We start from the raw sequence: 22,492 nt of genomic DNA, 5'->3' as shown, positions 1-22,492 counted from the left end.
AACGTAGTGGCTAGACAAATGAAAAGAAAAAATGCATTCATTAAAAAACCCACCAAACTTAAATTTCAAAGCCCCAGTAGAAGAGGTGATCTGTCAGCCACCCAGCTTGGACTGGGCACCCAACTGGAACTTATGGTCTGGGTTCAGTTCCCTGCCTTGGTCACAGGTTTCCTGTGTGTTCTCGGGCAACCTCCTTCATCTGCCCCATGACCGACTTCCTCATTTGTGCCGCAGAGATCATCCTCCTCCTGTTCATTGTGAGGGTGAAGCCTACCGATGCTGCTGAAAGACGTGGATATTGCAACAGGGAGAGCCACCCCAGGGACTGGAACAAGAGGAGTGAGCTTCCTCACAGGGGATAATCACCCATGCTGCTTGCATTTCAGTGTTCAAGAGTACAGGAACTCATTGCCAAATCTAAAAAGGGTTAGTTTTTTCTTTCTGAGTCTTTCAGGCCTATTTCTTGTGGAGTTTGGCTGCCCCGGTGCAGCAGCAGGCATTTGGAGTATTCCCTGTCTCTCGCCTTTCTCCTCTCAGTCTGTCAACTTATGGCTTTGACTTATTCCTGTCTACTCGACATGCACGACCCACACAAACCCAAAGGGATCAGAAACGCAGCTTCTGTCATCTCCCAAGTTACACTGAGATCTCTTGACATTTAAATACATTTGTGTTTAAGAAAGAAAGCAAAGAATGCTTGAGCCTGGTCAGAGGGTTACCAAAGGTGACCCTACCAGTTGAGGAAGGTGGTATGAGGGAGTGAGCCATCACCTTCCCAGCCTTCTGGCAAGGTGTGTGCTGGCACAGCGTTGCTGCGCCTGCTGAGGGTGTCCAGGTAGCCCGTCACCACTGCTGGCCTTCAGCCCCTCTGCTCCTTCACTCAGCCTCTGAAAGGCAAATACTCATTTAAGAGATTTTTATATGAATCTGACCCAGTACCGATGCTAATTCTGAGTAAGGAATCAGAAATGACAAGTCACATGCCTTTTGATGTGTCCTTTTATCTCCTGTGGGTTGGTAATTAAACTTTTCTCACCCCTTACAGGAATTACTGTTTTCTGGGAAAAGGGTGTGGAGCCCCATACACTATTTTTCTTCTCCAAACATTAGTAATGCTCTTCTCTGGCCACCAGTGAGATCTTGAAAGTACAGACAGGTTCATATTCAGACCAGAGCCACGTTTTGTTTTCTATTTGATTCTACTACAACAGCTCTTGCTGTTTCCTGTCCTCCCACCTTCTTACTGCCTTCCCTTTTTTTTGGTCTTGCTTTTGCAAACCTTCCTTTGACCTGACCCTCAACTTTCTCTGAGCTGCCAGGGTTAGTTAGAGATCCTCCTCTGTGGGACCTGGGTAGTCCTCCCATCCCTGATGTATTTCGGTCCTCCTCCTCCTCCTCCCGTGACCACAGAAACACTTCCCTGGCCTTACCTTGAGATCCATATTCACCTGGACCTCTTTCCGCCACTGGTAGTCTTTATCCTGGCCCTTACATGAGAAGATCTTCTCCATCATGACTTATGTCTGGTAGGTTACAGAAGGGGCACAAGGTGTGCTCTTCCTTCCCACGTCCTCCCTCCTCTACTTGTTCCTTACTCCCCAACAGCAGCCAGCCTTTGTCTTGGGCAGGTTGGCTTTTCTTCAGTAACTCTCTCATCAAGTTACTTTCTTGTTTATTTTTCCCCCCCGTTTTGCTGCACCCAGTTTTCCTTCTCTCCTCATTCATGAAGTGGTTTGGTTTGGTCTGGTTCTGGTTTCTCATTTTGACTCTGGTTGACAGCGGCACACAACAGCCTGAATTCTGAGCCCGGGTGCTGAATGAGGGTCAGACCAGAGGTCCACCAGCCCTATCTCTGACCGTGGCCAGGAGTGAACATCAATGGAGAGCATGTGTGAAGGCAGAAGGCAGGTGTGGGTGGTGCCAGGCACTGAGGGGATACGCTGGAGGGACTGTGATTTAGAGCACCCCATAAGCCTTGGTGGACCCGGAAGTAGCCCCATTGATTTTGGTTGAGTTACTGCCATTTCAGATGAATAAAGAGCCCACACCTCACTTGGAGAGATGCAGTACAGCTCCAGGTTGACTGCTGTGTCTAATCCAAACCTCTAAGTACGAGGACTTTTAATTACAGGAAAAGCAATGTCTCGTCCTTTCCAAGGCCAGTTAGCTCAGAGTCCCCTGCCGTGAGAAAACACGGATGGTTTGAGATGTGCTGCTGCTGACACTGGATGTCCTCTCTCTGCCTGCATTGCTCATCCCCTTTCCCAACTGGTAAAACCGGGAATTCAGTCTGCTTACAGCTCTAAAGAACAAGTGCCTCAAAATACGGCAACCACTTAGTTGTCCATTGCTGTTTCAATCCCATGCCCAAGCTACAAGTAACGAGTTATTGAGCTGATTTAGTTTTATACTGAAGAAGTCATTTTCCTCCTGCAAATCAGGACGGCTATTTAACGCAGTGTAATTGACTTTAGCTGTAAGATTCAATATGCTTATCTAGGATTACGGTTCAATAAAATCTAATTGCGCCGAGAGCTACAGGAATTGTAGAAACAGCCAGGGACTGTTTTCTGCCTTTCCCAGGGACAAGCTGAGTTGGATGTCTTCTGATCCTTGTGGTTTGGGTTACGCTGCTGCTTCGCCTGCACGTTGGCAGGAGCAGTTTGAGGTTGCACTGTTTGTCACGGGGAGGTGAAAGCCAAGCGGCTGAAATGATGGGTAGCCTTCTGCAGTCAGTTTTACATGAGCGACTCTCTCGTTTCAGCATGCCCTGCCGGTGTCGGGCTCGGGGAACGGGAAGTAAGCTGTGTCTGGTTTCATTATGATGGTGGTGATAATAGGATCCATGAGGTATATGAGATTAAAAGCCCTATAACATTGCAGGCCAAATGTGCACAAAGAACAAAACCTGAAATCAGTTCAGTGCCTAAACATCCTTTAGTCTTGCCTCACCCAGTATAGAAATAAATACGGGAAAACAAATATTTATTCAGAATTTCCTCTCACTATTTACCAAGTAGGAAGCTGTGTTAAGCCAGTTTCTACATAGAAACATTCACTGGCCATCGTGCATTGGCTTTCATAACTGTGGAGAGCCTTTTTGCCCAAGTATTCATTAACGAGATTTTCATCAGCCACTCTGAACAAATGGGAAAGAATTAGATTTAATTTTTTGCTTGCAGAGCTTCAGGGAAACGTACAGACTTTCTCAGTGGGACAAGGATGCTGACACAGGTAATGAGTGATCTGGGATGATGGCTGAACAGTGTCCTTGTTACATGCTGAGGCACAAAATTTGTTATTCTTTCTTTGCAGAGATATATCCCAAACCACAACCCGTGATCCGAACGTGAGCTTATGTCATTAGGAGTGCTTAGCTACCACCATGCTTATTTTCTCCATTATTTCTTCTCAGTATATCCTGCTGCAAGCAGGAAAGGAAAAATATACTTTCAGACTAAACCAACAGATTTGGCTGGTTCTGGTATACTGACTTCATAAGCAATAAAATATATAACATTTCTTGGTACAGCACGTGCTGTAGTAATCATTCTCTATGCAACTGCCTATTTTTACATCATTTTAAACAAATGCCAAGACTACAGAGAATAATAAAACAGGATAATCCAGGCAGAACAGGCAGGTTTTGTGGTATGAGTTAAAAACAAAACAAAAAAAGACCTCCAAAAGCCCTGAGAATTGGAAAGAGAGGCTCTTTCACGTGGCAAAGTTAAGCTGTAATCACTGGGTGCAGAGACCATTTTTCTTACAGGAACGAGCGATGAGTGTGGATCGTGCCAGACGTCCTTGAAGCTGGCACAGCCACAGCTTAAGAGCAGAGAAGGGAGCTTGTTAAGAAAATAATTCTTTTTTCTAGTTATGGAATTGGCTTTGTTTCTGGCCTGATGCATGCTGGTTCTTACTATTGCTTTGGGTGATAGTTAACTGGGATGGTGACAATGCTGATACTAAACTTTTGTTTTCAGGTGGCATGAAACTGAAGAAGAAATTCACATAGTTCCTAAGTTTTCTGTTTGAGTTGAGCTGCTAGAGAGAACTAGATAGACATTTATAATACAATCTTTGCTGGTTTAGTTAACTTTCTTTATGAGGTGATGAACCCTGTTTTGCTTTGTTTCCCGTGCCTTTGTTTTTTTATCGTGACATTCAGGAGTTGGTGCAAAATTAACTAAAAAGCAAATACAAGTGGCACTTCAAATTTTGCCCGCTTAGCTTGCATCAAAACACTAATGTACGTTTCTATACGACCTGCTGGTTGCAGCACCAGACGGCAAATGGTTTGTTAGTTTTGGCAGTGCTCTCATGAAGCCAAATATGATTTTTCACTTGCAGGCTTGAGAGCACAAAGTGCTTTTAATTCCCATTCAGTTTTTCTCTGCTTCCTCTGCCTTTGTATTGCCACCTTTGTACCTTGGAATTATAAAACTTCAAAGAGTTTTATTATAAAAGTCACGGTTGAAAGCATGTGTTATCCTTGGTCAGGCAGATAAAACCAGTGCTAACTAAGTGCCTTCTCTTCTCAAATCTGGCCAAAATGGTGTGTCTCCTCGCATTTTGGGAGTGTGGCTGTCCATTTCTCTCTAAAATAGCTGAAGTAGGTAAAAGTGTTGTTCAGAGAAATATGAGATTCCCCAAAAATGTTGCAAGGCTGAGGATACTCATTGGATTCTCTGCTGAACAGAGCTAAGGCTATATGCTTCTGGACATTATTTCTAAATCACAGTTGAGACTACATCTTGTTTAGTATTGTCGTAGGTTTGTTTCGTAAGTGTAGCTCTGCAGTTATTTCTTATTTTAAAAGAGCTGTGTAAATTGCTTGGGTGAAGATTTCTTTGTCATTGAAAAGCAAGACTTTCATTTAAATCCACTTCTGCCCCATTCGAAGGAGACAGAGTACAATATTTTGCAGATACTTGTAAGTATCAGTTTCATGTCCAACTATCTACCACAGTTAGGGAAATAAAATCAAATGCCATCTTCTTCAGCCAGTAAATTTTCCTTTCCCTTTTTATGCTTTTTGTTTCATCATTTCTTCTCCTTCACAGCTCTGGATTTTGTCTGTCTTCTTGTTTTAAAATCTACCACTGTATTACTCTCCATGTTTAGATGGTTCCTCCTCCATCTTCTCCAAAGTATATCAAGGTTCTCGTCCTATCTCTGTGCCTTTTTTGTAAGAATTAGTAGCATGCTCTGTAATCCGTGAGTTACTGATACAAGCTGAGAGTTGTGCCTCCAGCAGCACTGCTGATGTACTCCAACTGTTGGTGGGCACTCAGTCTGCAGCGCCAGGCTGGAGTTACTGCCAAGGAAAACACAAAAATTGGGCATCCCGTCAGCTCCACAGTACTGGCGGTTTCAGTCTACAGACAAAGGCTAATACAGACGTGGACATTAATTTCTCACCCATCCAGGGATGTACTTCTAATAAGACCGTGTATTCGCTGTTAAATGTTTCGAGAACTGTCCCCTTAATCTATAAATGATGGGTTCATTTAACAGGTGTCTATGTTCAGCCCCAGCCCTGACACCTGGGTGGTACCCAGTGAGCCTGGTGCTCCTGCCCCAGTCATCTCCTCTCTGTTGTCATGCTAATGGAGTAGCCTAATCCTCTTTCTGTTAAAGTCTCACACCTGTTTCTCCCTTTGGTTTCTTTTTTTTACTGTTGTTCTAATGATTTTGCTATTCTCAGGCAGATTCCCTGGCAGAAGACCCACAGTATGGCTGTTTAGCATCACCCTTATCCTGGTAGTAGCAACCACCCTGTTTGTGTCACCTTTTCTTCAGAAAACACCACTAGAGGCAGTTGCAGCCTCACTTGATCTTTCTCTGTTTAGAAGATGTGAAAATAATTACTGAACCGTTTTGGGGAGGTGTGACCTGAGGGATGCAGACGCGTGGGAGTGTTTGTTTGTTGGAAGCATCAGGAGGGGAATCACTACGTTATTCGAGTACCGGTGTCGAAAGATGGGAAATCAGCATGCTCTGAAGTTTCACTAAATCTTGATTCTTGTTCTGTCTATCTCTTCCTGGAAGGTACTTCATTTTGGAGAGCGCAGGAAGAGGGGAGAAAAGCAGCTCTTAAATTCCCAGGATTTCCTTTGGGGGAGAGATCCCGCAGGGGAAGGAGGGAACTCTTCTAATAATCTTTGCAGCATTTAATCCCAAGAAAATGCAATAAAATCCACTGAGAGTTGGCAGCGTATTTTTTCCGTAACAAGACCTGTTTTTGGTTTCTTTGTAGTACAGTCTGATTCAGACTGTACCGAGTTGACTGAGGAGAGCGAAATCTGTTTTTGACAGATGTTTCCCGTGATCTGGCAAATACAAACACTCCTGTGAGATGACAGGCAGCTTGTTTACATAGGAAATCTATTTTTTATATATATAAAAAAAAACCAACAAAAAACACACAAACACAAAGCAACATTCGGATCAGTCATTCTGATCAAGGCAGTGTCAATTATTAGGCTGTAAAGGGAACTGATGACTCAACTTAGGCACAGCTCTGCGGCGGTCTCCGATTTTCGGTTTCATAACAGATTCTTTTCAGGAATGCTTTTCATTCATAGCCGTCGTTTAAACGTGTCTCTGGGAGCGTGTATCATTTTGTGATCAGGACGTGAAAGACAGGCGTCAGCCTGCGCTGAGCAGCTGTGGAGAATTTGGGAGGCATCCCCGTGCCTTGGTGGGATACCGGGCACCCGGTGGGAGAGGGGTCATCTGACCCATCGCATCGCACAGCCCGACCGTACCCGCACACCACCAGTGTTGTCAGTCACCACATTAAATTTTATAGATAAGTTCGCGTCAATAGAACTGAAAAGCACTTTGATTCAGAAAGCGAAATGTTTTGATCGGATCCCGTGCTTAGTAATTCCAGCGAGCGCGTTTGTTAAAACAGGTGAGTCAGAAATGGAAATGCAAAGCATTTCTCTGAACAGTGGCCGGAAATTAGTTCTGAAAACTGAAACAAAGCCCAGACCACAGTTTTATCTATTTACTTAACAATTTTAGGTCTGCGAAAATCCCTTTGTCTTTGGGAGACATTTTGATTCCTCTCTTGTAGCGCTGGTGCAATCTTTGGGCTGCATGGTCACCCATGTCAGGACTGTCTTAATTTTTGGGGTTAAAAAAATGAGTTCCTTGTAAATGGCTTCATTGCCTGTGGTGCTGCCTAATTTTGTCATGGCATACGGCAAAAGCTGGTGGAAGTATTAGGCAGGACGGGTATCATGGTTTGGTCCGGACTGGCCACTGGGACAAACAGCAGATGCTTTCCCACACATCTCTCCAAGGAGAGGAGGGAGAGAGAGAAAGAGACTTAGTTTAGAAGGAATGGGATGTTGCGGTATTTGAGGTCATGTAATACTGAGGAAGAAATCCAGGGGAATTGGGTGGAGTCACTCAGCTGCTTATGACCCAATGCTTAGGTTACCTATATACGGCACATGGGGCTACCTGACTGCTCTGGCACCAGACGCAAACTGGTTTGGGGCTGGCTGCACCCCAGCTTAGCATGGAGAGGCTGTGGTGGTAACAGCCACTCCATTTATAAGGACATTTATAAGGAGCCCCCCTCTGTCTGAGGGGGCTCATGAATGTTTTGCTGTTAGTAGAGCTGGTCTTGCTGCACAAAAATTAAAAATAGGCATATTGGGTGATAGATAGCAATGTTCTGGTCCTCATCCTGCACCCAAGATGTTGCTACTTTCTTCTCTATTGGCATCTGGGTACCTGCTCGTCCTTGAGAGCGAGTCTGGATGCTTTAGAGTTGTTGCACAGCCTTGGACAACATAGGGACTGCTTTCTTGGCAGCTATTGTGTAGTCTGAGGCCCAGAAATGTAAATCACGGTGGAGGAGGACAAAGTAATCTATGTGTTCAAGGGACTTGCAATTCCCATGGCAAGGCTGGTGAAGTAGTGCTCGTTTCAAAGAGAAGACGGTCTGGGTGATTTTTCTTAATTACTGTTTACCTAAATAAATAAATAATGCATATTCATGGCTTTCACTAAAGTAACTCGTGTTGAAATGTTTACCTCTCCCGAGGATAATTATAAAGGGTGGGGTGTGGGGTGCAGCAATTAATAATAAAACATTTAGACGAGTTTACAGAATGTTCTGATTGGAACAGTAAACATTATGCTAGAAATAAAAGCAAATACATGGAGCTGTCTTGAATTAAAAAAAAAATAAATACTATGCTATCCAAAGAAACGCACTGAACAGAAGCAGTTTGGGTGAAAGGGCTGTGGACTTGGAGCTCTTCAATATCACAAAGAGGTTTCTTCAGTGTAAAGTTAGACTTGTCGGTAGGTTCTCCCTCAATTCCAGTCCAGGAAAAAACGACACGAATATTGGCATCCACACAGACCGGTGTGGCAGCTGTAATACCTGTCAGCACCGCTTTGAGGCTGGTGTGCGTTGATTCTTAAGCCGAGCGACAGAGAGTGTTTCACCTGTTCAGATCCGTAGTAAACAAAACCTTTGTTTGTGTTGTGAACCTTCTCTCCCCCCGCCCCCATTTCATACAGTTCTTTGAATGAAATTCTTTGCTCAGCTGAGAGTTTGAAATTTGGACCCGTCCTTTCATGTCTTTTGGCTACAGTTCCTTATCTGGTTAATCAGCTCAAAGAGAGCCAGTGATGTGTTCAAAGATTTTTGTGACAGCTGCATACCATTAGGCTGAATGATGAAAAAAAACCCCATAATTGTAGTTTAGTGCAGTAAATACAGATTGGTCTATCGGTTTAACATATGGTAGCAAGAGAACTGAGCCTTGGACAAGAGAGCTGCTGCTTAACCCCGTCAGGCGAAGCTTGTGGGGATGGTGGAATAGGTCTGCCCTGTAGCCTTAACCTGCCTCCAGCTCTTTTGGACTGGCAGAGGAGTGTGGTCGAGCAGTGCGATGTATCTGCCCTTTTGCACTGGGTTGGGGATGAAAAAGAGAATAGAAGATGGGCAGAAAGTAGTTAGGAGCACCAAGGCAGCCTGCGGGGGCCGTAGCCTCGGAGCTCCTGGTGCAAAGAGGGTGGGCTGTCCTTGCTCACCGAGGTGTCTCTCAGTCAGTCTTAGAGCAGCAAGCTGCTGTCCTCTCTGAGCTGTCCTCTAACTGGGGCATCTTTCAAGGATGAAGGCTTCCAGACCTACTCCTCTAGACCTACTCCTCTAGACCTACTCCTCGGTCCCTTCTAAGTTAGTGTCAGAAGTGCCAGGGGCACTCGCCGGCACCTCGCGCACCCGGCATGCTGCTGGCACATGTCCCCTGGGTACCCTCTCATCTAGAAACCGAAAAGCGGCTTTTCTTTGATTGGAAGTGCGGTCTGACTATTTGATGCGGTGGAGTCTTTGCTCACATCTGTCGCTAGTGGAATTCCCTGGCTGTGCTCTGAAACAGAGCAAGATGTCGAGGAACGAGCACTGGCGGATGGGCCGCCTTGTTCCCAGCAGAGGTGGTGGGAACACCCGGTTGACTTTAGTCCTTGTGAAGCAGCTCCATAGCTGCTTCTGGCTGATGAATTCCCCTTACCACATTTTCTTTCTCTGCTCAGGTGGGTCAACCTTTTCCCTGACCGAACTGCCTGCTTTGCAGGGTCTGTGAGTGGTGTCTGTACCCCAGAAGACGAGGGTGCTAATGGTGGGACAAGGTGTCGTGTTGGTCCATCTCCCCTGTATCAGAGGGGGTGGTTTTATAAAATGGTGCATTTTCCCCGTTGGAAAAAATCTTTCTGAGTTTGCCTCAGGAGTATTTCTGTGGAGCAGAAATAACCATCTCCACTTCACCTCTTTTTTTATAAGAGTTTCTGGGAGTTTCAGCCACACACCTCCTGGTGAAGCCAGGGGCAGCGAGGCAGACAGAGCCTCACGCGGTGTTTTGCAGGTTGAGAAGGCACTGCACACACGGAGTGCACCGCACAGTAAACCCGATATCAGCTCGCGACTAATTATCTGTGTATAAAAATTCCCCTGCTCGCCGTTTTGCCATTAGAGGCTCGCTGGTAAGATTTATGACTCTGGCTAAAGTGAAGTACCATTTCCTTTTTCTCAGCATTACTGTGCGTGGCCTCTCTGGCTTTTCTTGTTAAACGGACTTGAGTTCACGCAACAGGGAATGTATTTTTGAAGCTCTTTCCTATCACGATTCTGCCTTTCTCTTTTTCTGTTTGTTACGACCAGTGAAGAAAACCCACAAAACATTTTCAGGTCTCTTGACTTTCCCCTGCTTGGTGTGAGGGTGAAGATGGAGAACCTACGAGGCAGCTCAGTCACATGAGATGCAGCGTTGGTCCACTCTTAGCCTCACCACAACTTGTGCAAGCTCGTGGTAGATGCATACCTCCGTCGGCACAGGCTCCCTCTTCATCGTTTGATGCACAACTGCTGCATTCAGCATTTATATGCACTGAAGGATAATTCCTTCACTTGATGGAGGAGCGTGGGGAACCAGCTGCACAGCTGGGAGAAAGGCTGTATTTCTCCTGCCCTCGTGTTGCGCACGTTTGTCCTCATTTCACAAGCTCATGAAAATGAGACCACCGACTGAACTTTCTGAACTGGCAAGTGCCTCACTGACTTCACCCTGATCTGAAATCACCTGAAAATTAGTTTGTCTGGTGTTGTAAGACAGTAGGGTTTTTTTCTGAGTGCAGAGAAAAAAAGGGAGCAATGTTGAGCTGCTGCCATCTCTCCCAGTCACAGTTAGACGTAGTTATTTTTGTATTAGAACTTGGAGAAAAACCGGTATAGATGCCAGATAAACCTTCCCAAAAAAAACATTTGTGTTAATACTTAAATATTGTTCATCTTTCGCAGCATTTACTTATCTGTTTCCCACATGCTGAACCTTATGGGGAGTTTTTGTGGTTGACTGTGGCCCGTTCTTTCGTTCTGTATGTTAACTGTTTTTTCAATTTGCATTTTTTAAAAGAAATCGGCAGTAAAAGTCTGACTGTGATAATTGTTCAATGTGGAAACATTCTTTTGGCGGGGCAGGCATGTGTTCTTGTGGTTCACGTGTGTTGGGGCAGGAGTCCCGCAGCGTAAACCCAGCGAGCTGTGTCATTTTGTGCCGCCCTGGGAAACATCCGTACCTGCGAGACCCAGTGCTGGCTAGTGCAGCATCGTCTTCCGAGTGCAGCATCGTCTTCCAAGATGCCAGGCTCAGGGACAGCAATTTCATCCTCATCACTGAACCATCTTATTTTCTCCTGTTCGCATGTGTATTAACCAAAATCTCCAGTTCTTAAGGAGAAATAAGTGAGATATCTGAATTTTCATCAGATCTGACACAAAGTATTAGGCTGTGACTTTTGCCATGCCATAAATATTCACCTTGTGTCATTTGTTAATGTTGTGGGGGGGTCTTTCTCACAGCATATATTAACTTCCCTTTTATACCTAGCCATTCTTTCATGAGTCATACCACCAAGATAACATATTTTCAACGGTGGCTTTATTTTAAGTCGAGTACATTCCAATTATAAGGTCATTTGGATTTTACATTAAAAGATGTCCAAGTTCCTGTGGTGATGCTCTTGAACTAGGCTCCCGCCTCTCCTAGCCCAGCCTGGTTGACGTGTCACAGAGTTAACTGCAACCAGGGGACAACAGGGGGTGGAAAATTCCCCCTCCGGCCCCGCACATCCCCCAGCTCCTCTGAGGGTTTTCCATTTAAGCCCAGTTGGTGCTGTTAAGCGTAGCTGGGGAATATCCAGTTTGCAGCCCCTGGAGCACTTCCCTGGCCAGCGCAGGGCGGCAGCAGCTGCCTTCCCCTTCAGTCAGGCAGTGGCGGTTATCTTGCTGCTTCTCCCGATGACTTCAGTCGTGGTTTCAAGCCAGACTCACGTGGTTTTGCCATTATCTGACCTAACAGCTCCATCTCATCTCCGCTGACTGTTGACACAGCTCACCCAGACAGGGACGCACCGCAGGGCCGGATCTCATGGTCCTGGGTGGGTACCTCCCTGCTTCTGGTCCACACTTCATTGCTTGTGGTGGTCTTCTGCATCCCATCTCTGGGCACCGGGGAAGAAGCTGCTGTGCCCTTCGGAGTCCTGGGTTTGGCTGCCCCTGGCCAAACACTGCATGTGAGCACAAGCAGGAGTGATGGATGAGCACGTTCCTTCTGTTTGGAAGAACCGAGCAGGTTATTAGGAGGAAATTAAATGCACTGATAGCAAAGCCAGGCCCTGCGTCTTTTCTGACATAGGTATCGCTATCATCTTGGGTTTAATTTACAGATTTCAGGGAGAGATCCTGCACTAGATGTCAGGAGCATTGCAAATGCCTCCTCAGCCTTAGGCAATCCTTCAAGCAGTTGCAAGCTACAAATGTTCCAAGGAAGCTGTTTCAGCCAGAATAGAATATTCTTCAGCTTGCCTCGAAAACACACAAAACGTAAAGAAAACACGTTTGCTAATCTGTGATGGTATTGCATGTAACAGCCTGGGATCCTTGACTTCACTGGGACTAATTTCTGCGCACGTTTGTGTAAGAAGCGTTGCACTCCACCAAGTGAGCCGTCGCTTCAGAGAACAGCAGCTCTCTTTGTACATCTGCGCTCACTTCTTCCTGCTCGCTGGTGCACAGCCTTCCTTAAATACCTTTTTTTCTCCTGTCCGCATCTGTGAGAAGTTCACCAACTCATCTTGTCGCATGGGTTTGTTTTACTCAGCCCTGATTTACACGCCCGGTGTGTGGTGTGTTTGCTAACCCAACTGCGTATTTGTTGCTCGCCTCCCTCGTTGTCCGCCCAGCTTCTCTGGTTTTCTTAAGCATGATTGCACGATTTGCTGTGTTTGAAACTTCTTCTATGCTAACTGGAGTGATACCCAGGTACATTCATTGCATTTTTCTCAAATCTTCTTTCTTGGTTTGTTCATTGCAAACTGAAGAATTTATCAGTTTTCTTCCTCTTAAGCATCAAAGCTCTCATTGTTTTACATTAACAACAAAACCTCTCTTTGAAATGCACCCTCTGTATAACAGAAATTCAAGCGGGAAAGTGTTTTCTTGAAGTAAATACTTTTTTAGCTTCATGCTCCCTTCTTCCGCCAGTTGTGGTGTCCTTTGCATTTGCATTCTTCAGTGCTAGCTTGAGCCCCCAAGTAGTACTGGAAGCCTACAGAAAGGGGAAAAAAAGGTAACTTTGTTCAAAAATGTAGAAGAGGTTGTTAAACAGTGTAAGTTTTTAAAAACAGAAAAGCTTATAATGTCTGCTTTGAAGTATTGTTACTTTTTCTAGCTTTCTATGCAGCTGTAAAGGCAGATGCTTCTCTTTCAAATAGTTTCTTTGCACGCTCCATGACTCCAGGAGCTGGGTCTTCAAGTTGACATTGAATGATGATTGTGTGGCACCTCGTGATGCTATAACTGGTTGCCCGCATGTGCAGGTCAGTGCTGAGAGCCGAGACCTTGATGTGAGCAAGCCTTGGAGTGGAGAGTGCATCTTCCCCTGCCTAGGACCCAGTTCTACCCGTGCTGTAAACCTGGCCGGTTAAAATGGCATGTTAAAATGTTGAAACTCTTCATCAGATGTACCGTTGGCTCTTCATTTCATATAAGCTCAGTTTTTGTGTATTCCTTGTAATTTGCAGCTGTAGCGACAGTTTTGCTTTTAATAATTTGCCTGTTTGAGAAAGAAAATTCTTTTACGGAATGGAAAGCATGAAGAAGCCCTCGTGTTGAGTGTAGGCGGGGAGGTTAGGTTTCATTCTACCCTAAGCTGACCCCTGGGCAGAGAGATTCCTGCTTTCATGTTTTAGATCATGTGTAAAACCTGATGCTGGCTCGATCGGCCCGCGTAGGGCAAGAATATCTGGGGAACATGGGGCAAGATACGGAGTGAGACATTTGCAGAAGGGAATGAAATGTTTGGGATGCAGCCTCATGCTTCCTGCAGCAGTGAACATCAATCACACCTTCTCAGAAAAGCATGGCACTGAAAGTCTTCCTCCTCCCACTTTTTTTCTTGTTTCCCTGTTCCCCACTTCTGTTTATTCTCCTGTCCTTCTGATATGCTGTGGCAAGAGCAATTTTATCTCAGAAAACTAACTTGTCCTTGAAAACAGAGCCTTGCCTGGTTTTATTCCTTTGGCCATTGAGTAGGCAACAGTTATTTTTGTTCTGCCAGTGATTTATGACTGAACAGATTTGGAGTTTATATTTTTAGTTTTATAGGCAATTTAGATAATGTATATTTGTGACCATAAATATTTGGTCCTCTTACAGTCTGTCAATGAGTGTTATGCCCAGTTGGAGAAAATTAAAACTGAAGAGACACAAGCATTGTGTTCCTAGCGTAGCCTCCTGATTCTTTTTGAGTACCCATATAGGTAATCCTTACAGTAGCAGTATTTTGAGCATCTGTTAGTAAATTATCTAGGAGGGTGCCATCCAGAAGAAATAACCAGCTTTTTATAACTAATCCAGTTCTCTACAAGGCTTGGAGCAAAATGCTGTAGCATCAGTGCTCAGAAAGTATTGAACTTTTTTACCAGGAACCGCATACTTATAAAAAACAACTACCACACCTTGTTCATTTGCAGTGCTTTTTTAACTTTTTTATGGGGTCAGTAGACATTTCTTGAGAAACAAGAAGTTTTTACTGAAGAGTTCATTTTGCAAGTTTCAGAAAAATAATAGTATGGTTTTTTACAAAATCAAAATTCGGGGGTTTATTTTTCTTCCCCTCCCCTGCCCCTTTATCTAGCTTTAGGTTGTGGTAACTTTGCAGACACAGCCCTTGCTGTGATAGATACATGTCACTGCTTGTACTGCTGCTGTCCCCTTCTGTTCAAAAGAAAATCATCTTCCTTTTCGCTCCCAGTCACCGATAATTAAATAAATTAAATAGATAAGTAGTATTCAAGTAAACAGTAGTTAAGCATTCAAAATTTTTTTCCAGGAAAACAGTGAAGGGTTGGGCACTGGCAACTTGAAAACTTCAACTTGAAAATCCCAGTAGCTTAAAACTAATTACTTCTCCTTCCACAAGTATTTCCTTCCCACCCTCCTTCCCAACCAGTTCAGAGTGTGACTGCTTCCTTGATAGATGGGGGAAGCCTTTTCAGAGCCAGCTGGGATGGGGGATGTTGGGTGGGATCTGGGCTGTGCGGGGGTGCCAGGATTTGGGTGCTGGGGGGATGCACCCCCTCTTCCAGCCCGCCGGCCCCACCTCTGCTCTCAGCAGCCCTCCCTGTCCCACAGTGCTTCCCCTACGGGGGCTGAGCCCCAAACCTCTTGCACGGTGGCAGCACGATGGATTTGCTGTGGGCACGTGGAACATTTTATTCCCGCTCAAATTTTCTTTTGACACGGAGTGGTGTGACAGGTAGCTTTGCTTTCGGGTTGATAGAGGAGTATGAGACACATGGCATTAACTGGGGGATACCGAACTATGCTGATGGTAATTCTTCTCTGAAGCTCTCCAGAATAAAGTGGAAACAAAGGAGCAAATTTGGTGTTCCTGGCTTGATAAAATCAAAGCAAAGCTTTGACAAAAGCCAGTATTAATTGTTATTTAAGGTCTGTTAGGTCATTTTGCTAGTTTTGTTGGAACACCTTTCTGGCGTGATGCGCAGTTTCACAGAACCACAGGATGGTTTGGATTGTAAGGGACCTTTAAAGCTCATCTAGTGCAACCCCCCCTTGCCACGGGCAGGGAAATCTATCAGTAGATCAGGTTGCAACCTGACTTTGAACACTTGGAGCGATGGGGCATCCACAACTTCTCTAAGCAACCTGTTCCAGTGTCTCACCGCCCTCACAGTAAAGAATTTCTTAGTATGTGTGCGTAAGTATGCACATAGCTGCAGTATCATCTGGTAGAATAATCACAGAAGTGTTAGTTTATCTGTTCTGCAATTCTTCTCGGGGGCCTCATATGTCTAGCTGCTATATAAACACAAGAAAAACATAGTCTTTGTTGTACAATGTGTCTACAGTTTAAAGGTAAGAGGAGGTATGTAATGACCATAATGTAATTGTCATGTTTGACATAAGACCTTCTGTGTTTAAAAAAAGAGGCCCCAAAACTGTTTTTAGAATTAGAAGGGGGGGGGAAGATTCAGTGCTTGAATTTTGTAATGCCTACCTTTATTTTTTTTTAGGTTGCTATCGACTGAGTTGCCAGAATATTGCCCTACAAAACTTTGGAGGGCCACTTCTTAATGGATTGCTGCAGCCTCTTAATTTCTCCATTGATCCTGTTCCCTGCATCGTGAGAACATTTTAGCCAGCACAGAACCTAGAAAAGTTACATGTAAGTCATGATTCAAATTCCTTTCTATTTAAAGAAAAAAAAAAAAAAGAAAAAAAAAGGGTCTTGGGGAAGCAAGGTGGAGGCAGTAAACATCATACTTCAGAAAAATACTATAAAAGCTGTAATTCAACAGCAAAGGTGGTGAATAATTTGTTATTAAAGTAGTCACTTGCTTTTTTAACTGAAATGGTGATTGTCATTTTGAAGGCTTTTCTGAGTGTTCTGCTACCCTAGTAAACCATAGCGAGAAGTACTTAAAATAGCTCTCTTCACCCCATCCCCCGAACTACGCTTTGGGTTTTTTTTTCCACAAGTGAGTAAGTGCGTGTACACTTACCTCAGTGTGCTGTGCCGAAGCTGCGTGTGCTTCACATGAGTTTGGAGGCCACCCCTTGCCCAGCAGGAAAGGAGGCATCCCTGTATTTTTCCCATCATATAAACCCATATCCTTCTCCTTTGGGCTTTCCAGAATACTCCCTTCTGAGGAGCCCTGGAGCTGCTTCTCCTTTCAGCCTGCTGCCCCAAAAGGCTCTTTAAGTATCAGTAGTATCTTCATTGTCACCTCCAGCTCCTTCCAGGTGGAATTAGCTGCTCCACCTGGCTGTAGGAGGGTGGAGAAAGCTGTGCACAGATCTACTAGGGACCAAGGGGATTGAGGGGGCTGCAGACCCCTTCCTGACCCCTCAGTCTGGGTAGAAGGTCGTGGTGCGTGTTGTGTGCTTTGATTTTTCCTCCCAAGACGGGGAGAGGCTGTGGTGGTGTGCCCACATTTCGTCCCCCATCATGGCTGAAATCTTGCATAGCATCAGCCTGCCATGGAATTGGTGGGCTATTCTAGAAGGGAGACATTGATTTGACCCTTTTTAACTTGTCTGCAGTTCAAACCCTAATTCTGGGATGGATCTGCAGGTGGAAGAAGCCTCTGGACCATTATAAGGATGGTGTGGATGTGGTGGTCTGTGCTGTCCAGGGGGTGGGACACCCCAGAGCTGCCAAGTTTGGAAAAAGGCTTGAGCACAACTTTATTCCTTTTTTTTTTTTTTAATAAAACCAAATCTCAGTGTGGTTAGGAGGCTTTTATCTTTTGGATGGTGGTAGAGAGCAGCTTGGCAAAAGGTCGCTTGACACCAGAGATAGTACAAAATTGTGGGTTGCAGTGTGGCACTGTGCACGTTCCTGCCCTTGTTTGTTCACTTGCAGTAACAAATTCATATGACACAATTTAATGATTAATTAGGACAGGGCAGTGAAGCCAACATTGCTTGTCAGTTTTTCTTGAATGCTTACTAACATCGTTATTAATCTTGGGAACTGACTTGTAATACTACTGCTAAAAAAATAGGAGTATTTTGGAACTGAAGAATTTCTACTAGAAACATACCTTTGTTTGAAGTACTTTATTTGCTTATGTGACACTAAAAGTATTATTTAAAACACGAAAAGTCTATTGCAAATGGAGGATGGGGTTTCTAATGCATATGGAAATTCATTTTTTAAAGAGATGAGAATTTTTTTTCTGGTGTGATGAATATCAGCAAATATAATAGTGAAGTAGTAGGCAATGGAGAACGGCTGAGTAGTAACAGAACTCGCTGTCAAAGAGGCCTTACAAGGTGTTGGTTTGATTTTGTTTTCCGAAAAAGGGAGAGCATTGCCATTTCGTTGTGGCATTGGCAATATATGGCGCAGTTATTAATCAAACCCCCGATAGCAGGAATCTTCTGACTACAGAATTTTGGAACTGGCTTGAAACATGTTTCTAGTGCTTGTCTTAAGGGAAGAAAACTTGAAAATCAGAGTGGTAACAGCTAGGTGGGCAGAAACAGCTCGTTGTTCATTAGTCCTACTTAGCATCATTCCCATGAGGTTGGGAAGCCTTATTCACAGTTTTTTGCAGGCTTTTCTCGCAGGCTTTTCTCATGATGTTTGAAAAGCTTATCATTAGGCATCTTGCAAATTCACTATTGAAAACCCTTTCAGAAGAACCAACTTTAAAAATGGCATCCTTCTTCGGGGACTTGAAAAAACAGCCAGAAACTGAATGGACATAAATGGAAAAAAAAGCCTTTCTCATTACAAGAAGCGCATAGGAAGTTTTGTCTTGCTGATTTTTGTGCTGCAAATAATCAGAAGTCTCCATTTCCAACAGTAAAAGGAAATCTGAGGGCCAAATAAACTTGAAAAACAGTGTGAGGATATGGGAGATATCAAATATGTGCTTTCCTTACTTTTTCCTTTTTTCTGCTTTCCTTTTTTTTTTTTTTTTTTTTGATTTTTCTTTTTACTATGGTTGTGTGCTTGAGATATGCCAAACTTTTAAAACATGGTGTGTGCTCTAACTCCTCGGTAACTCCTAGAAAACACGTGTGTCACCTTGCAGGTTCTTGGCCAGGGTTGCATCCGTTGTGCACGCAGATCCATGCCGGCAGAGGTAGATGCGAGGGCAAGCTGACAGTTGCTTACTTAATTTCTCAGTGTTTCCCACTGTCTGGCTTTTTTCGATAACAAACTCTGCTTGTAACGGTTGCCTTGTTATAGCAATTCCCATAGGAAGAAGCAAACTTTCTCTTGTTAATTAGCCCTCTTGGAAAGAGCAGTTGCACACGGTTGACCCAGCTGTAACAACCGTATTCTTCTTGCTTTTCCTGGGTGCAGTGTGTTTTGTAAACAAGTATACCCTATCCCCCCCCTTTCATTTATTATTTAGTTTTTATGATACTACTAGAATGCGGTGTGATCTCCGTAAAAATAGTACATGTTGATGTTTGAATTCGAAGCAGAAAGTGTCTTCGTTGTTCTGTCAGAGCAGATTGCAAAACCCTGTTATGGTACGAGATAAAAAAAAAAAAAAAAATTTCTCTGGGTTCCCTGGGAATTAATCCTGGGCAGGTTAAACCTAATGAGGGAGTACAGGAATTAGGGAAAAGCTGTGCTCTTCGCTGAGCGCCTCACGGTTCGTTATCCCGAACGGTCACTAATGGCAGAGTACGGCCGGGGCTTTGCTCAGGCACTGGGGACGTGGCCGTGCCATGGAGCAGATGCTGGGGCAGGGCTGCGGGCATCCCAGCGGAGACAGGCAGTGATTCCTGGAAATTTCCACACTCTGCTCACGTTTCTCACTTTGTTGTACCCCAGTGTGTTTTCCTTTAAAAGCAGCAAAAATAACATCCCAATCAATGGCATTTTGTGTCTAATAAATGGTTCTAATTTGTACTGCTTATGCAGTGTTGAGAATTCAGCAAGGGCCTTTAAGTGCTTTGTTCAGGGAAAAAAAAAGGCAACACGAAACTCGGAAACCTCTGCACACAGATTTCATATTTGCTAGGTGCAAGTTCTTCAGAATATTTCAAAAAAATTTTAAAAAGATTTCAATAAATCTTTCCTACGACCATCTGTAGGCAGATGTAAATAATGTAAAATTTTAAGATGCAGATTTTGGTGATTAAATGTCTGTCACCCGCCTACCACCACAGCCTGGGAAAAATGTATCTTCTTTAAAATCTGCACCAAAAGGTCAGGTAACTTGACTGAATTAAGAAGGAAATCAGATTTCTGAAGGTGAATTCGCATCCCCTTGAATATTGACTTACCAAACATTGCTACCAAACCCACCTCTCAAGTGCCATGTCCATACCTGAGGACATAGGTGGTTTTATCCTTCTGGATTTTGATGGAGGATGTGGCCATATATGGATTCAGTTATTTTTCTGGTATGTTTTCCTGTTGGAGTGCTGTTTTTATAGTGGACAAGGGATTTTGTTGCTCATTTTATGGTACTGGCATATCAGAGCTCTGCACCTCATGCACCATTGCGTGGAGCATCTCCCATCCCAGGGAGCTTCACAACCTCCCGTGGCATCCTGTCCTGGGTATCGCACTCGCAACTGCCAAAATGCATTTTCCTACAATCTAGGGGAAATCTTATTTGCCACTGATTAATCTGATTACTCCTGCTGCCTCCCTGTTGAGAATAGATAAAGCCATTGACCGCTGCCAGCACTGTGTCGGTCCCTTGGCATGATCAGGTGCTTCTTGGCACTGTCAATGCCTCTGTACCCGAGGCAGGCTGCACCCCCAGCCTGGGTGGCTGGGGACAGCTTTTGATAAGTGTTTGCTGCAAATATATCTGTTGATTAAATATACTTTTTTTATTCATATATACATATATGTGTATATATTTAAAAATCATGGAATGGTTAGAGTTGGAAGGGACCTTAAAGATCATCTAGTTCCAACCACCTTTGCCATGGGCAGGGATACCTCCCACTAGACCAGGTTGCTCAAAGCCCCATCCAACCTGGCCTTGAACACTTCCAGCAATGGGGTATCCACAGCTTCTCTGGGTAACCTGTTCCAGTGTCTTGCCACCCTGACAGTAAAGAATTTCTTCCTAATATCTAATCTAAATCTACCATCTTTCAGTTCAAAACTGTTATCCCTCGCCCTATCACTACACTCACTGATAAAGAGTCTCTCCCCAGCTTTCCTGTAGCCCCTTTAGGTACTGGAAGGGGCTATAAGGTCTCCCCGGAGCCTTCTCTTCTCCAGGCTGAACAGCCCCAACTCTCTCAGCCTGTCTTCATAGGAAAGGTGCTCCAGCCCTCGGATCATGTTCATGGCCCTCCTCTGGGCCTGCTCCAACAGGTCCATGTCCTTCTTATGTTGGGGACTCCAGAGCTGGATGCAGTACTCCAGGTGGGGTCTCACCAGAGCGGAGCAGAGGGGCAGAATCACTTCCCTCGACCTGCTGGCCACGCTTCTTTTGATGCAGCCCAGGATGCGGTTGGCTTTCTGGGCTGCGAGCGCATATTGCCGGCTCATGTTGAGATTCTCATCCACCAACACCCCCAAGTCCTTCTCCGCAGGGCTGCCCTCAATCCATCCTCTCCCCAGCCTGTATTTATATATAAAAAATAGTTATATACAAGTATATTTTAAATATATATATATATTTGGACAAACATATTCAGTACAGTTGGAAAAGCGCTGGCATAGCCTCATGCACAGCGGCTGCGTGTGCAGCCATGTGTGGGCGGTGAGACAACATCCCTCTTTGGGTGTTCCTGACCAGGAGCCCCATGCCAGAGGCATCCCCACCCGGGGACACATAGCGACTGCCGGCCCTACGGCCAGGAGGAGCATCCTGCTTGTGTTTAGCTGTGTTTAGCTGCTATGACGGAGGGGGACGGTGGTGTTTGTTGCCGTATGGAACCGAATTATTCTGACAGCTCTCCCCTTTGCTGCCATTGACCACAGGTTTGTTTGTTCATCACCCCAGCGGCACGACTGGCCGCGTGGGCGCCCGGTGTCATTGATCTGTTTACTCGGCGTTTCCCACGTGGCCGCCGTGTTGTGGCGAGGACTTTTATTTTTCGCTGCGGCAGGTGACAGCCCGGCTGCGCGCGTGTGTCAGCCCGAGGGACTGAGTCACAGCCATCCCTCCGCTGACGGGGACGGGGACGGCGGCACTTCCCCATGCCGGGGGCGGGGGGTGAGATGCCGGCTCATCTCCACAGGACGGCATACCTGCCCGTGCGTTTGCCTTATTTTTTATTATTATTATTATTATTATTATTATTATTGTTTTTTAAACAGGAAAGACTGAGAGAGGGCGATGGCGAGATCAACTTTCTCTGTAACCCAAACCGGTGAAAAGTAAAATCCATCTCACCGCATCGGTTTTGTTTTCACTGCTGGTTCAACCTCTCCTCTCCCTCTGGCAAGAGCCCTGCACAGTCATTCAGCGCCCGCCTTGGGGGTGGTGTGGTTGTTGGCTCAGTGGTGTATGACCCATTTATTTTCATAATACTTAGATACCCGCGCTTCTGCAGCGTTCGGCACACGGGTCCGACGACCTAAATCCTCGCCAGAAGAGCACACACCTGATTTCAGCGGCGTTGCGTTGAGAGTGGTCGGCTCTGCCCTCGGCTTGCCGGGGGGCCTGCGGGAAGGCGATGGGCCCTTGGGTCTAGCAGGCAATTAATGGGCAAGTGCAGGTAAAGGTACATTTTTCTGGAGCTGGCTCTTTGTCTTCAGATTATTTTGTTAAATATTGATTGCGAGCTTACGGGACGTGTTTCCTGTTTGTTTGCAAAGAGTTGAGAAATAAAAGTGTTGTAGTGGATGCTTTTCTGGCTATAATAACTTGTATTTTCAGAGACAGCAAGGTAATTCATGATCCGGGATTGTTCACTCTGCTTTCCCCATCCCCA

The 22,492-nt window shown here is 45.0% G+C and overlaps 1 protein-coding gene across 1 annotated transcript in view; it reads left to right on the top strand.

Moving 5' to 3' along the window:
• Positions 1-22,492, top strand: part of BACH2 (BTB and CNC homology 1, basic leucine zipper transcription factor 2) — a 149,218-nt gene that overhangs the window by 47,281 nt on the left and 79,445 nt on the right. The window contains exon 3 of the mRNA XM_009887506.1: positions 16,129-16,280. The gene's annotated coding sequence lies outside the window, so the exon portion shown is untranslated. The remainder of the gene's footprint in view (positions 1-16,128; positions 16,281-22,492) is intronic.

This window comes from Charadrius vociferus, unplaced genomic scaffold (genome assembly GCF_000708025.1).
Source record: "Charadrius vociferus isolate BGI_N301 unplaced genomic scaffold, ASM70802v2 scaffold185, whole genome shotgun sequence".
NCBI lineage: Eukaryota > Metazoa > Chordata > Aves > Charadriiformes > Charadriidae > Charadrius > Charadrius vociferus.
This window is presented reverse-complemented; position numbering and strand designations above follow the sequence as displayed.